Source organism: Diachasmimorpha longicaudata, chromosome 14 (assembly GCF_034640455.1).
Source record: "Diachasmimorpha longicaudata isolate KC_UGA_2023 chromosome 14, iyDiaLong2, whole genome shotgun sequence".
Lineage (NCBI taxonomy): Eukaryota > Metazoa > Arthropoda > Insecta > Hymenoptera > Braconidae > Diachasmimorpha > Diachasmimorpha longicaudata.
The window spans coordinates 5,828,798-5,842,972 of NC_087238.1; the positions used below are offsets into that span (position 1 = coordinate 5,828,798).

Here is a 14,175-nt window from a genome sequence, read left to right on the forward strand (position 1 = left end):
GTTTGCCCAAGGCCTACAATTATGAAACATCCATCAGTGCCTTGTCGGCACCTTGATACCACACAATTCATGTACACAACCCCACTCGAGGATCGAATTCGTGAGAGGGACTCGGAAATCTTTTAAATTATAACTCAAAACCTTTTTTTCTGCACCTCTGGAGATCTCTTATTTGATTTCTTTAGGGCTTTGTGGGGGCTCGAGAGGTGGAGGCAGCCGTGATAATTCCAGTGTTGGTTTACAGAACAGAAGCCCAGAAGACGAGACCCAGGGGTGGAGGGGGCGGTAAAGGGGGACAGTAAAAATATTTTTGCGGAGGGTGTTCGGGGGGTAGGGGAATGCTTACGTTTTGGAGCGAAGTGCCTTCCAACGTTGGACCTAAGATAAATAAACTTCCTCGGGGGTTGGCTGGTGGTTTGAGGGGAAGTTTGGGTGATGTTGCCAATGAGATGGAATTAGCTGGAACATGAGGAGGGCTCAACTGAGGTGGTTAAATACAGGCGGCCAAGTTGGGGATTCAATGAAAGGGCAGCTTCAATAGCAGGTGAATATACCCCGATTAGGGTATTTTGGAGTTCATGCGGAGCTGGGGTCTCGTAATAAGTATAATAGAGTAGATAGTGGTGTCCAGGGGGTCGGGGGAGGGATATTAATAACTCAAGTTATTTTTAAATTAGAAAATTTGTAATTAAAGTTGATATTTCGTTTGAATATTTTTTTTTCTCGCGAAAAATCAGTCATGAACGAGAGGTGAATGCGTTTGTGTGGGTAGATGGGCCCTGGGGTTTCAGCCCACTGGAGATGCATCTCACAGTCGACGTTGGAAACCACCTTGCACCACCTAAAATCTTTGAATCGCTGAAACCACACGCTTGCACGTCGTGGTTAGCGAAAATTGTTAAGTCCTGTATCTCAAACAAATTCACATCCCCGAGGTATCTGTGGGGAATTGGGTGTAAGAATAAATGATGGGTGGTGTGAGATGTTAGATTGTTCACGTGCCAAAAAATATTGAGATACAGATCGCACTGTGGTATTTATGGGGAATTTTAAAATGAAAAAAATCAGCTCATCCAGTATTAAATTGTAGTGGAGTTCAATGGAATTTTTCCCTCGTTTTTCATCGAATTTGGAAACGTTTAAAATTATTTCTGTGAGAGGTAATTGATCGGGGGGTTTTAGCCCGATTTGGGAGTGATGGGAATGATTGTTTGCTGGGTTTACCACTCAGACAGTGAAGACTGGAGGATTACAATGATATCCATTACGATACGCTCTGTACAATCACTTCTTTTATAATGAAAGGAAAGTATTGAGCCAGGAACGATGATGAGAGAAAATGATAAGGAAAGGTTGGGGTGAAGCCAATTACATTTGATTCCAATTTACTTGCCATTTGCTATCTTGAATACATTCCTCCTGTTGAATTATCTCGGTAATAAGGGCCGTTGGAGTAATCATAAAATATTTCCGATGAAGTGCGATAGAGCATTTTGAAAAAGGTATTTTTCATTTCGAATGACTCGTCAGGGAGATTTGACTCTGAGTCAGAATCATCTCAACACCGACGTCAGGTATTGGGTGTCATAAAACGGTTTCTGAAAGGTGTTCAGCCACGTGCAGCCATTTGAATCATGCCTGCGGTTTTCTCGGAAATGGTCTTTATTTTTTTTATTCTGCAAACAATGAATGGAAACAAAAATCATAGAGTGGGGTGAGGGCCAATGGGCAGATCGTGATTCTACAGGCCGTCTAGTTTTGCTGGAAGGCGTCTTAAGCAACAGCTCGTCTGCGGTGCGATCGTGAGAAAGTACTCGGCCTACGGGTGTTATATGCCAACCGGCATCTTTCATGCTCCAACGAATCGCATCTCATTAGTTAGAGAACGATGTAAAAAGAGAGGATGTGTGGTTGGAGGGAGAGAGAGTGCCCTTCAATTTTCTGACGAATAGGAACCCCATCAATTTTTTTACCCCATTGAGAGGGCCTCGATAGGACGACCAGAATATTTTTGAAATTCTTTCCCAAAATTTCGCAATAAATATGGTTTAGAGCAAACAATTGTTTAAATTTCTCGGTGAAAACTACTCGGGTTTTTTACGTCAGTTGCATTAAAAAAAATTTAAGCCCTTCTCAGAAGTATGGGAAGATAACGGTTAATACTTCTGGCCACGCCCTCGTCGAAATGATTTTCGTCCGCAAAGGCATCTGCGTCTGAGTAAATAATTCATTTTCTCCAAGAAATATTAGTTCAATGTTTTGTTTTAGTTTGTGGAGTTGAATGGAGTTGAACAGAATGAGAGGTTTGCCGAGGCGTTTATTTGTCATCTTCAGGCGAAAATGAATTAGCGAGACAAGTTGAATTAGGAGTTCCCCTGCTCCCGAAATGACCCAACACATTTGGGTAGATGCTGCCGACAAAATGATGTGCTTGAGGTGCTTCAGCAAAAACGAATCACATCTTTCAAAAACATACTCACCATTATAAAAAAATGGTATTTCTGGCAATTTCCGAGCAAACGAGGTGGGTTGTGGCTTTTGTCATACTCATGTGCGTGCCGCCACAGGAGTTTCATCAGACGGAAGATAAATCATGAGTAAGTAACCACTGACTGATTTAATCTGGTAAAAACGTTCGACAAATGTTTTTCATTCGTTCGCAAATGGATGAAAAAAAAATACCGTAATACCCTGTGGTGCAATCACTGCCACAGAAATTATGATTGATTTTTTTCCATAAAGAATAAAAAATAATCCACGGGAAGAAAATTGAATTGTAATCTCCTTATTGAGAATTTCGATTTCGAGGACATATTGACAAATTCAATCATCCGATCCAATTCGCATAGACTTTAATTGGAGGAATAACGATTTTCTATCACTTTAGGTGATGAATTGGAAATCTCTATTGACGGGACTGGGGTCCGTTCAATATTGAATTTGAAGTTACAACGAATCAGTTTCTGGAAAGGGTTTGAGGAATATTTTTACGGTCGAAGGGTAATGAACTCTGACACAGCAAAAATCTTTGAATTTAATTTAAAAAATCGCAGGAGAGCGAGTCTCCTCCCTAAACTTTCGATTGAAAAATATGAGAGATCATAAAAAATTACGTTAACTGGTCGGAACCACCTGACCACCCAACCACGTCCGTCTGACACTGAGGATTCCTATGCAAAGTATCAACAAGAGGTGCTTTTAAAAAAAATCGTTTGCTATGCAACAGTGGGGCCTGACCATCAGCCCTGAGGCCCAAAAAAAAGGATAAACCCCCATTCGAGATGGGCAGGAGACTCTCGAGGCCATAGCCAGACTAAACATGCACAGGTACCCCTGATGGAACGAGGGGGAGGGGAGGGGGCACCGCAGGGGGAATGATTACACGTGTCTTTTTCAACACAAAAGGCTCGAAAACCAACACCGTAATACGTGGGGGATTTTACGCGCCCTGTAATCAACATAGCCCAGGACTGTCGATGATGGGACAAGCATTTTCAAAATTGGGATAGGATGCTGGCCCTCGATATACCTATAGTCGAAATGAGAGCAGATTGGGGCTTTTGGGAATGGTTCAGGGTGCAATCATCTTTTTGACAGATTGCCCGCTGGGGATTCGACACAGCAGACGTTATTATTTGTTTTTGACTATGTGCGATCACATCCCCCATGAGGTACTTATCGGACGATTCGGATCACCTGCCGTTACGGTCAATGAAAATTTTTTTAATTTATTTTTTAGGCACTGGAGGACCTGCTTTGCATCGTCAGGTGGCCACCGGAGGTCCTTTTATATAAATATCGATGGAATCGTCTTTTGAAATAAAAAAAATTGAAGAATAGCACGACTTCTTCGATCTTTTCCCCCAAATTTTCAATTAAAGTCATCATTTTCCTGATGAACCCCTCAGTTATTTTATTTCACAGGATTGAAGGATCGATCTAGTCATTTTTTTCGTTCGTGTGATCACGAATATTGAACATTTGTTCTCCATGAAATTCGTTTTATGGAGGAACTGTTTACTTTTGGAGAACATAAAAATGCAAATATATTTATGATGTCATTTGACAGTATTCCCAGGCTCTCGCAGAAGAAATTCACCGAGAAAAAAGTTAATTGATATCACCTGCCCATGTAAATATCGGTTAGACCTGTTAGTGTTTGCTTCTCTCAGCTCCAGATTTTTCGTCCCACAGGAATTACCACAAATACCCGCCAGCGAGATAATTACGTGTTGGTTTTAGAAACGACAGTGAGTGTGGTGAAGAGACAGGGTGGGGAGGGGGGGAGATATGCGTGTGTGCCAGTAGTTTTGGTATTGGATTTAATTCTACACTTGGTGGACCAAAGAAAGACGGGGTGGGGGGAGTCTGGCGTGCCGCCGATAGAAATTAGCTCCTGAAGACGTGATGGGAATTAGCCACAAGCCAATAACTCGGCATCACTCCTCCGTGGAATTTCAATTTACTTTTGCAGTAAGAAATTAGGTAAGAAGGGACTATAAAATTGTGAGATTGGTCTCACCCCACTTGAAATAACCCCACACACCCCATGAACTTGACCTTATCTAGTGAAATCAATTATTTTATTTGGTTTCTCAGTTGAATGCTAATGAACTGTTTCGATGGGGGGGAGAAAGACAAATTTTGATCCGGGATATGACCAGAGGAGCCCTGGGGGGGACAGATGAAAACAAAATTTCTGATCTAATGCGTCAAAGGGTGGGATATTGCGGTTTTGTATCGGGTTACTAAGCAAACCAGGTCTTTTTAAAACCAATACAGCCCCGAGCCAGGCACCATAACATGTCATTACCACTCGAGCTGCGAGATAATGCATCGATAAGAGGAGGTGTTGAGTTGAGGAGATTGGAGATACCGGGGTGTTGTCTTCTCAAGTGCCTGTGATTGTCAGGTGTGAAGGCACATATGTATCAACATACCTATTACAAAATAGTGAGATATTTTACAGGTCTTGTACGTGATGTGAAACAGTAGGCGTTAACCGCTCTTCTTGCCAGTCCACTGCGGTTTGTCTTTTATCACAACTCAACGCACAAATCATTTTCAACTGATGTCCAACGTAAGTGTTGGTACAGCATCAGTGCGTGTGCAAGCGTTTTGTGAATTTATGGTCTACCAGGTGAAGATTGATGACGTGTTCTCTTCACAACGGGGGAAATAAAAAATAAAAAATAAACTGCCGGGTGGTTGAATTGTTGTTGTCCTCAGATGTGATGCATTCAACGCCGCAAAATGGTGTGGTAAATGCTTGAGGCCGTTGCTCAAGATGATGTGTCTGAATTTTTGGTTTTATGGATAAGTAGAATACATCTCGGAGAAAATGATTTTCGAGATAATGCGAAGATCGGAAAATCGAGGTTGTGAACTAGTGGAGGAAACAATAAACTGTACAATGTTATTGTCAATACACGATGGTTTGCCTGTAATTCAAGCTTCTTCAGGCTCTTGACAGGTAAGTGCCTGGTCTTACGGTTTTCTGATGGAATTCACCTCGAAATACCTCAGACACATTTATAAGGCAACCATTGGAAACTCGGAGTGACAGTGCTATCAAACTACTGCCATCAGTCATGTCATTGTCGGCTAGCTGCCAGACTATGACAGGTCAAGAAAACTTTCAGCCCAATCTAGGGACCTCATACTCATACCCAAATGTCATTGGCAATTGCTCAAGTCCGATGCATTTGTTTTGTCACCGAGAAACTAAAATCCACAGCAACTTGGAAATGTCGAGACGTCAATAAAGCTGACATGATTTATGATAATTATATATTCATCAAAAATATACTTCATTACCAATCAAATTCAATTTCCCGTCAACTCGAATAAGCACCTCTTACAAAAGAATGAGTGATGAAAATTACTTCACTCTGTATACCTTTTGTGTAGATCGCTGATTGGATAAAGACTCTTAACTATGATGGCGTTGGGCTTCTCACCCCGTGTGGAAGACACCCACCGTGACATGCAATCAGCCAGTTCAAATAATTGGACAGGGCCGGAATCCTAGAGCCAGTAATTAAACCCCTTTGGATATCACTGGGGACCATCCATGAGTTATATCGCGATCGTTTCACACAAACCCAGTTATTAGGACACTGTGGATACAGAGAAAGGCCCACTTGGCTGGGTCTCACCTGTCGGTTGGTTTAATTTTCAGGAAGAAATAACAGTCAGTCGAGACGGGAGAAAAAAAATGAAAGAATCACCCACTCAATGATCTGATAAAATCATTCTGAGTGCTAAAACCAGAGGCGTTGATTCGAGCCTTCAACGTGAGAAGTTGAGATTCGAAGTTTTGATAATTGAGTGGGCTGAGGTGATTGGAAAGACTGTTATTAAACATAATAGAAGTGCACACTTCGGTATGCGATTATTTTCAATGGTTTGTTGATTATTCCAGGGAGATATAGAACGCACATTTTAATTCAGAAATGTGGACAGTTATAACGAATAAATTATGCGGACAAAAATGACCTGAGAAATAAATATTGTCGGATGGGTAAATATTACCGGAACGTCTGCTGGTTAACGATGAATTCCGTTGGTTGTAGTCACCTTCGAGGATAATAATTCGTCCTTCGTTTTATACCTTTCGAGCTCTCAAGAATAATCTGATAATACGTTAGAGAGTCGAGTAAATATTGTAATGTAAGAAATTTCCATTGCAAAAGAACAAGCCAACGGGCTGAGGGAAGAAGCCAGAGGCTTTTGCATAGCCATGAAGCCGCTATTAGATAATAAATGAAAATAAAAGCTTGGAAAGCCCGATAAGCTCACGCCATGATCATCACACGAGACCTCAACTCCATGAATATTCATCTATCTCGTTGGACGCGAGCAGGAGTCGTCCTCACGCCATTGCGACATTTATTTATCAGACACTCAAGACATAAGTGTGAAAACTCGTTGCATTATCGTCCCTTCTCGAATGTTAAGTAAACGATTAACTTCGTAGTTTTGCTGTAATCCGGCTGACAAATATATTTGTCCACCTGAGAGTCGGCAGCGATAATCGGTGAGACATTGAGCTCCGCAGCCAGGAGCTTTCGAGCTTCGTGACACTGGTGCAATACTAACTCGGAATGAGACGACGGATAATCGGGACGTCTCAACAGTTGCAATAATATCACTTGAGATTTTGTTAATATTTTGAGGACAGCAGAAGGCGATGAGGCAAGCGCGAATGGAGACAGGACGACGTCCTGGGGAAGACAGTTGGAGAGAAGCTCCACAACTTCTGGATTATTCATAGGTAAGCAAACTTTTCCGTGCACTAACTCATGGAAAGTATTCATTGCAAACCGGATGTAATTACTTGATAAAATTTCGGGGGAATGAATATGCGGAGAATTCGTAGTTCGGAGTAATTATGGGCCTGACAGGACGATCGTTCCCATTAAATATTCCATCTCAGGTACTTGAAGACGATGTATTGAGCTTCTTTGAAAAAATTATCGCACAAAATGACGGAATTATATTTTATAAAAAATATCGTGAAATCTCTCTCACAAATCTCGGACAATGGAAACGAAGTAAAACAGCTCGCCTTCGCCATCAAGTACTTCTCCTTTCCGATCTCTTAAGCGTCACGAGGCACCATAAATAAGTCCGCGTCGAATCGTTCGATCGTGCCGATTTACTCGCGCCAACCGGTAACGTTCTCACAATTATCGCATGGGCGCAGGCGCACTAACTCCCTGGCTTTGCATGAGTACGTGCGCAGGCGTATGTATCGCACGCCAGGTTGTATATAGTAGCGGCTATTCGCGGCGATAGATAAAGACCTGAGAGCGAGGGGTGAAGGGGTGGAGTATCGCATGGGGCATTAGCATTTGCTTGTACGTGCCCCTGGCTTCCCACGGTGGAGTACCTGCCACCTATCGTTTTTCCCCGGCTTCGGGGAATAATAACAAGCATCCCTGGATTATCCAGAGGCGGGAGAGACCTTTGAGCCTATCGGAAATGACCGGATGTGATACGGAGACGCGAAGATTATTCGATTCTAGGAAGTCCAAAAAAATTATAATGAGATAGAATGGGAGTGAGGATTTCTCAACGATGCGAACATGTGCGACCATCGCGTTGATTGTTCACAGAATGATTGACCTCAATTTTCTTTGGGTCAACGATTTATTTTATTGGTCACAGAGAAAAGTATTTTTTTTTTTCAATCCTCCATTTCCGAAATCGAGTAATTCCCTGACGATTGTGATTACGTTTGAATTGCGCGACTTATTTTGTTCTATAACATAATCATGTTAATTATAACGTTGACTGACGTGCTGCGGTAATTATGAGCAGTAAATAATCCATCGAAATTCGTCTCTCAAGAAACTCCGAACTTTAGAAAAACGAGATAATTATGAATGGAGCGCGTTCAAGGTCACGTACTGTAATGTGATTATCATAAATTAAACCTGAAGTAGATACTTTTCTCAAGTAAATGAATATTTAGCAACAATATTTTCGAGTCTCTCAGGGTTCACCGCATCAGTGAATGACACCATTAATTCCTCGAGAGGATAATGCACTCGACTTCATGATTCTCACTCGTTGAAAGTAAGAAAAAAAAAATATTTCTGGGTGTGTAGCCGAGATTACACTGTCTACAGTTTCTATAAGTGAAAGAAAGAGACACGTGACACACGCGAGTGGCACGCGCGGCGCACGCTCAGTACACACCTCTCACTTTGGGTCCCAATGTCTGCCTTGAGAACTGGTTCTCATCGTGAAATAGAAATAAACGTTGAGAATTAACTTTACGGGGCTTTATAGTTATGATTGAAGATTCCGAGTCATGCAACCGCAATTAAGTCGGTGAGTTTGCCGGGGTGGAGGGGGGGGGGTGAGTAAGTAGGGGATAATGATAATCGTGGATTAATGAGTTCGATTGAGAAAAGTTTGTATATTAAGCTGATCATCGTCGACAGATTCAAATATTGGACTCCTGTTACTCCGATATTTTACCCAATTTTTTCCTTCTCTTGATGTCCTTTGATACAAGTCGACAGGCTCTTCCAACCCCTTTGAATCCTACCTCCTGACTAAGGTAAATGTAAATCAGGGAGGATAAAAGGTTTAACGAGCTCATTGACTTTCACTTCGTACTTTAATTTTTATATTTTTTTTTCTTGTTTCGCTTCTCCATTTTCTTTCTGCATTTGAGATGAAGAGCTGAGGATGAATGCACTGAATGAATAAGGGAAATTAAGGATTAATGAAATACGGAGGATCTTTTACGCTCGTTAGGAACGTCCAGAAAAGGAAATGGTTTATTATATATGTATTTACAGGGGAGGAGTTTGAGTCCAGGAGGACGAACATTGGCCCGTCATTTCCGTCTCGACAAATATTTATCGAACCATTTTTTCCCGGATATTTTTCTTTCCCGGACTTGCGTTTATGTTGAATAACTTTAATAACGAAAAGGGAAGATTGTTATTATCGTCAAAAGTCGAATCGTTAATGAATATTGAGCTGTTCTACATGAACGGCGCCATTCGGTAGTTATCGAACCTCGTTAACATCAACTGAATTCTTCTATCAGTGCAGATAATCAGTATTTGTCACGGGAGTGGAGAAAGTCATCATTAATCACATGGTAAAATGTACCTTCTGTTCAATGTTTCAATGCGGGTGATGTAATAGTCAGTGTACCATCGGTGTAATCAAAAAATCCCGATGATAAGTGATGTTCGAATAAAAATTTGACGAATGCTTTATTCACCGGGCACTTCTGCCATTTCAATTGCGTAAAATCGTTGAAATATTCTCGTGGCAATTCCATTGCGCCGCATCGATTGGTCATGCAAACATGATCAATCGTATGGCGTAAATTATTCTATCGTAAATCGTTCGGTATTTTTTTCGCAGTAAAATTGTTTGGGGAAAATCGGTTATTGCAGGGAATATATTTCAACAATAACATTCACGCATTACTGTTTATTTTTTTTGAATGAATGTGTGATTAATTCAATAGGATGAAAGCATTTTGCAAGTAGATTATAGGATATTAGTGTACCGATAACGAGGGACTACTGTTGTCTGTGTGAATCCATGTAATCCTAATGGAATCCATTCATATTTACTGAAGGCCTGATTCGGTGATATTTCGAATATCCAGTGAATTTAGTGATCAACTGAAATTGTTAAATCCTCCAGCAGTTGCATAAATAATCCCCCCTCTGGCCAGCTGCAGCTCTGTAATATTAAAAAATTATGTGAGGAGTAAAAGTCATTAAAAAGTGCCTGGAAATTCTGACCTGATCCCGTACCCGTCGCCATTAAAACTTACCACATGCCACATATGTCGGGACAACCTTCATGCCAAGCTTTCTGACAGGCCGGTGGACAAAACATGCACTCGGCCAATTCTCCAGAACCAAATGCGATAATTAGAATAATTGCGATATTGATTACTTGATGAGCGTACATTTTGCAAGAAGTTTTACTACGTCTCCTCGACTACCACCAACTGCGAATACTTGTAAGGGAATATGAAATGGAGTTATATACATGTGCAGAGTTTTATCAACTGATATGCACGTCAAGGTGCAAATTATGAGAGAATAAGTGGAATAGTTTTTCCACAATCGCGTTGTCGGAGTTCGTTGTTGTCAGGTCATTTAAATATTAGAACACGTTCTCACAAATTTATGAATCACGACATTATTATCACATCCAGTTGTTACATATATATACACTGCAGTGGTAAAAATTCTCGTCTTCATTGTCCGCAAAAAATCCGCAAATAATGGAACCAGACGAGGGTTGGACGGGATGAAATTTACGTGATAAAACTAATATTCATCCCTCGTTTCACTCTCTGGACTGCGATATATGAAATTAGATATCCAAATATTACTGTATCAAAGCGCAGTTTCGACTGCTAGAACACCGAAACAACAGGAAAAAATTTCCGAAAAGCCTACTAGAGAACAAAAAGTCCGATTTGTGTGGCCAAGAGGTGGATTTTGTTAAGAGTGACAGGCTCATTGTCCCGTCGGCTATAAAAACCAAAAGACGATACAATGGACCCGTAGAAAGCTCGAGCAGCGCTGTAATTCCCGGGGTTTTCCGCTCTCCCTTATTACGTTTTCTTTATATTCTAATGCAGTTGATGCTGGGCCCAACAAAAAATCCACAACTGTGAGAACAAAGAGATCAGAAGGTGGGAAGGGGAAGGCGCACGCCCGAGGAGCGACCTGGCACACGCCTCGTCTTCCAATCGCAAATCCATTGTCCACGTTACCTATCTCGAATCTTCGTAGTCATGGGGTGCACTCACTCTCTTTTTCTCTTCCTCAGAGCTTCCGCGAAGTCAACGGGTGGTCCAGATCTCCAGGACGAAAGCCACGCGAGTGAGACGCATCTTCCTTGAACTTGTCGAGGAGTTTTCCGTTCGAAAAGATTTATTCTCACGTTCATTTGTATATAATTTGTATTCCCCTAGTGTACGTTACTGTACTACTAGTTCACCGGTCTTATGAAGTGCATCACAGTCAAGAGAATTTTTTTAGACCGACGCGGAACCCACCCCAACCCCCCCCACCCCAGTGCTAGCCTTCCGCACTCCCCCGCAAAAATACTTTTCGGAAAATTTCTTGAACCAGGATACGTATTACGATATTACGATATCCATCTCTCCCTCCCGACTCCCCCCCAAGACATGAAATTTTCGCCAAGACAATGGCTGGCTTGCACCCACGCTGAGCCCTCCCCCTGCGAACCAATTGAAATACATTGTTCGGTGCGCCCACCGCACATGCCGTCAAGATTGGAGGTTATTATTGTTTAATGCGAGCAATAACGCGGCATTAAAGTACGAATCCCAGCACCGTAATTCCACGGTTGTGCACCAGAGGATCTCAACCGGTTCGAGTCCCGATATCGTTGCAATTTTTATTTGTCCAATTATTCGATACGTGAGCGCCCCTGGCGCACCCTCAGACGCACAAGGAAAGACCGGTGATTCTCACCTCGGTATCTCCATCGCAGTGAATCAAAAAACATTAATTCAATATTATCGAGATGGCCAGGTGGTGTTGGGTTGTATATTGACCACCATCAGCGAAGCCGGGAGACTGAGCGTACGGTGATTGACGATTAAATTCGAACCCACCCCGTCCGCGCGCCTCGTCATCCGCATTTTTCATTCTAAAAAAAATGGACAATGTTTCGAATCAAAAATGAAAATTCGAACGTGAGCGGATGGGGAAATTCGGGAAAAATTCGTTGGGAGTGAAAAAGACTGGAGAAAAATTTCAATTGTCCCGAGGTTTTATGTAAAATTTTCAGGAAATGTCTTCCGGAACATATTCCATAGTTTTTACCGAATATTATTTATTTACGACGGGGTAAAAAAATGGAATGGCTCGTCGCGTCGCATAACTTTTTTACCGCGACGAATACATTATTTCTCACCGATTGAATCCAGCCCCCTGCACCCTCCAGATGAATGTCACCTGGAGGCAGGGAAATACACATCTGGGATTCAGCAATCGGTAGGACAATTTCATTTCACAGCGATAGGCGAATGTGAATTATTTAATCTCACGAATTTAATTGGAAATGAGCGTTGAAAACTTGTGAGCCCCCAACTGATGGGAGGCTCCGCAATGTACCGCCGTTAAATTCGCAGTTGAGGTTTATAATCGATGCTCATATGCCGATATGAGCCCACCAGATGTGTAATGCTACCGGCTGGATTATATTTCCTCCACGGCTGGTGGCTATGGCGCGAACATTCAGGAATTTCAAATCAAGATAGATTATCACTCCACCCCATCGAGTTCCCTCTCGGCCATTGTGAGATATCCGGGTAGTGGTGGCCAAGTACACAAACTGGCATTTCTCATTATTCTGTATGCACTGAGTTAATTAAGGGTATGGTCACGCGCATAACTGATTAATCAGTCGGTGGCGAGAAGATTCCATATCATTATCGAAATATTTATCCACCAATTGGCAATCTAATTTGACCCTCGTTTACAGTTCTCGGTTAATTCAAAAAATATTTCCCAGGATCAACGCCGAATAAATAAATGCCTAATTTATAATGAAATTAATTTGCATAATTTAAATTCACTGATTGAAGTGAAAAATTATGCAACAACTTGCACAACCGATTTTTTTCCCGCTCTCCGCACATTTTCTAGCGCCTCAGACGCATTATCGTCGATAAAAAAAATTATATCCGAGGCTTAAATATATTCGACCCTGATACAGTAATTTAAGATCGATAAAACCTCGTTCTGAAGGCATCGAATATCCAATTTCGTGTGAGAAACCTGTTAAGGATTATAAAATATACATTGAAATTTCCAGTTAATCTGCCTCATGCCTATGCAGAAAAATAATATGCGAATGAGAGGGGAATTGGATACCCATCCACGAGTCCTTACCGATACAATCCCAACTCCATCCAATCAAATATTGAATATCATGCATTCACGTTAATGTTTCTGATGTTCAATAAAAATGAGAGAGAAAAAAAAATGGCAAATAATAATCCACGAGACGGATTAAAGGGATTTAGTTCCGGGATATTATACTTTCATATTTTTACTCTTCATTCTTTTTACGATAAAAAATAAAGAGGGAATGTTAAATCCTTGCCGATTATTTTGAGGCGAGTTTTCGAATCCTCTTTGTGAAGTTTTTCGCAGTTTTATGTTTCATAAACATGAAAAAAAATAAGTAAGGGCAGGATGGTACGGCTTATGAACATTTTTCATTTTATTTCTTTCGATGAGGCAATCCTTAAATCTTGTTTACAGGCAAATTCTCAGATTTTGGCGGCTCGACTTTTGTCACGGATTTTTCCGATACTTCAACGAAAATCACTGCTTATGGTGTGATTTACTACCGAGAGGATTATGCTAGGATTTGGGGATCAGCGAAGACGATACGACAGCAATAAATGTGATCCGGTACATTTTACCCATTTTTGATTCTGTTTCCAATACATTCTCGGGAGTTTTTCCTCAATATCCTGGAGACAAGAGAGATTTTCATCAGGACCTTTTGCTGTCGAGGAAATTGGGGAAAAAGGGAGTCACCTGAAAACCCAAACTAATCACCATTTCCATATTATCCCGCGAATGTACCCGAATAAACATCAGAATATTGAATTAATTCTGTGTATGAAGG

At 41.4% G+C, this 14,175-nt stretch overlaps 1 long non-coding RNA gene across 1 annotated transcript; it reads right to left on the minus strand.

Annotated features, from left to right (window-relative positions):
* Window positions 1–9,933: 9,933 nt before the first annotated feature.
* Window positions 9,934–11,529, minus strand: LOC135168986 (uncharacterized). Its single transcript, XR_010300130.1, has 2 exons — window positions 10,319–11,529; window positions 9,934–10,224 (listed from the first exon to the last, which is right to left on the minus strand). It is a non-coding gene; the product is annotated as an uncharacterized LOC135168986 (long non-coding RNA).
* Between the last annotated feature and the right edge of the window lie 2,646 nt (window positions 11,530–14,175).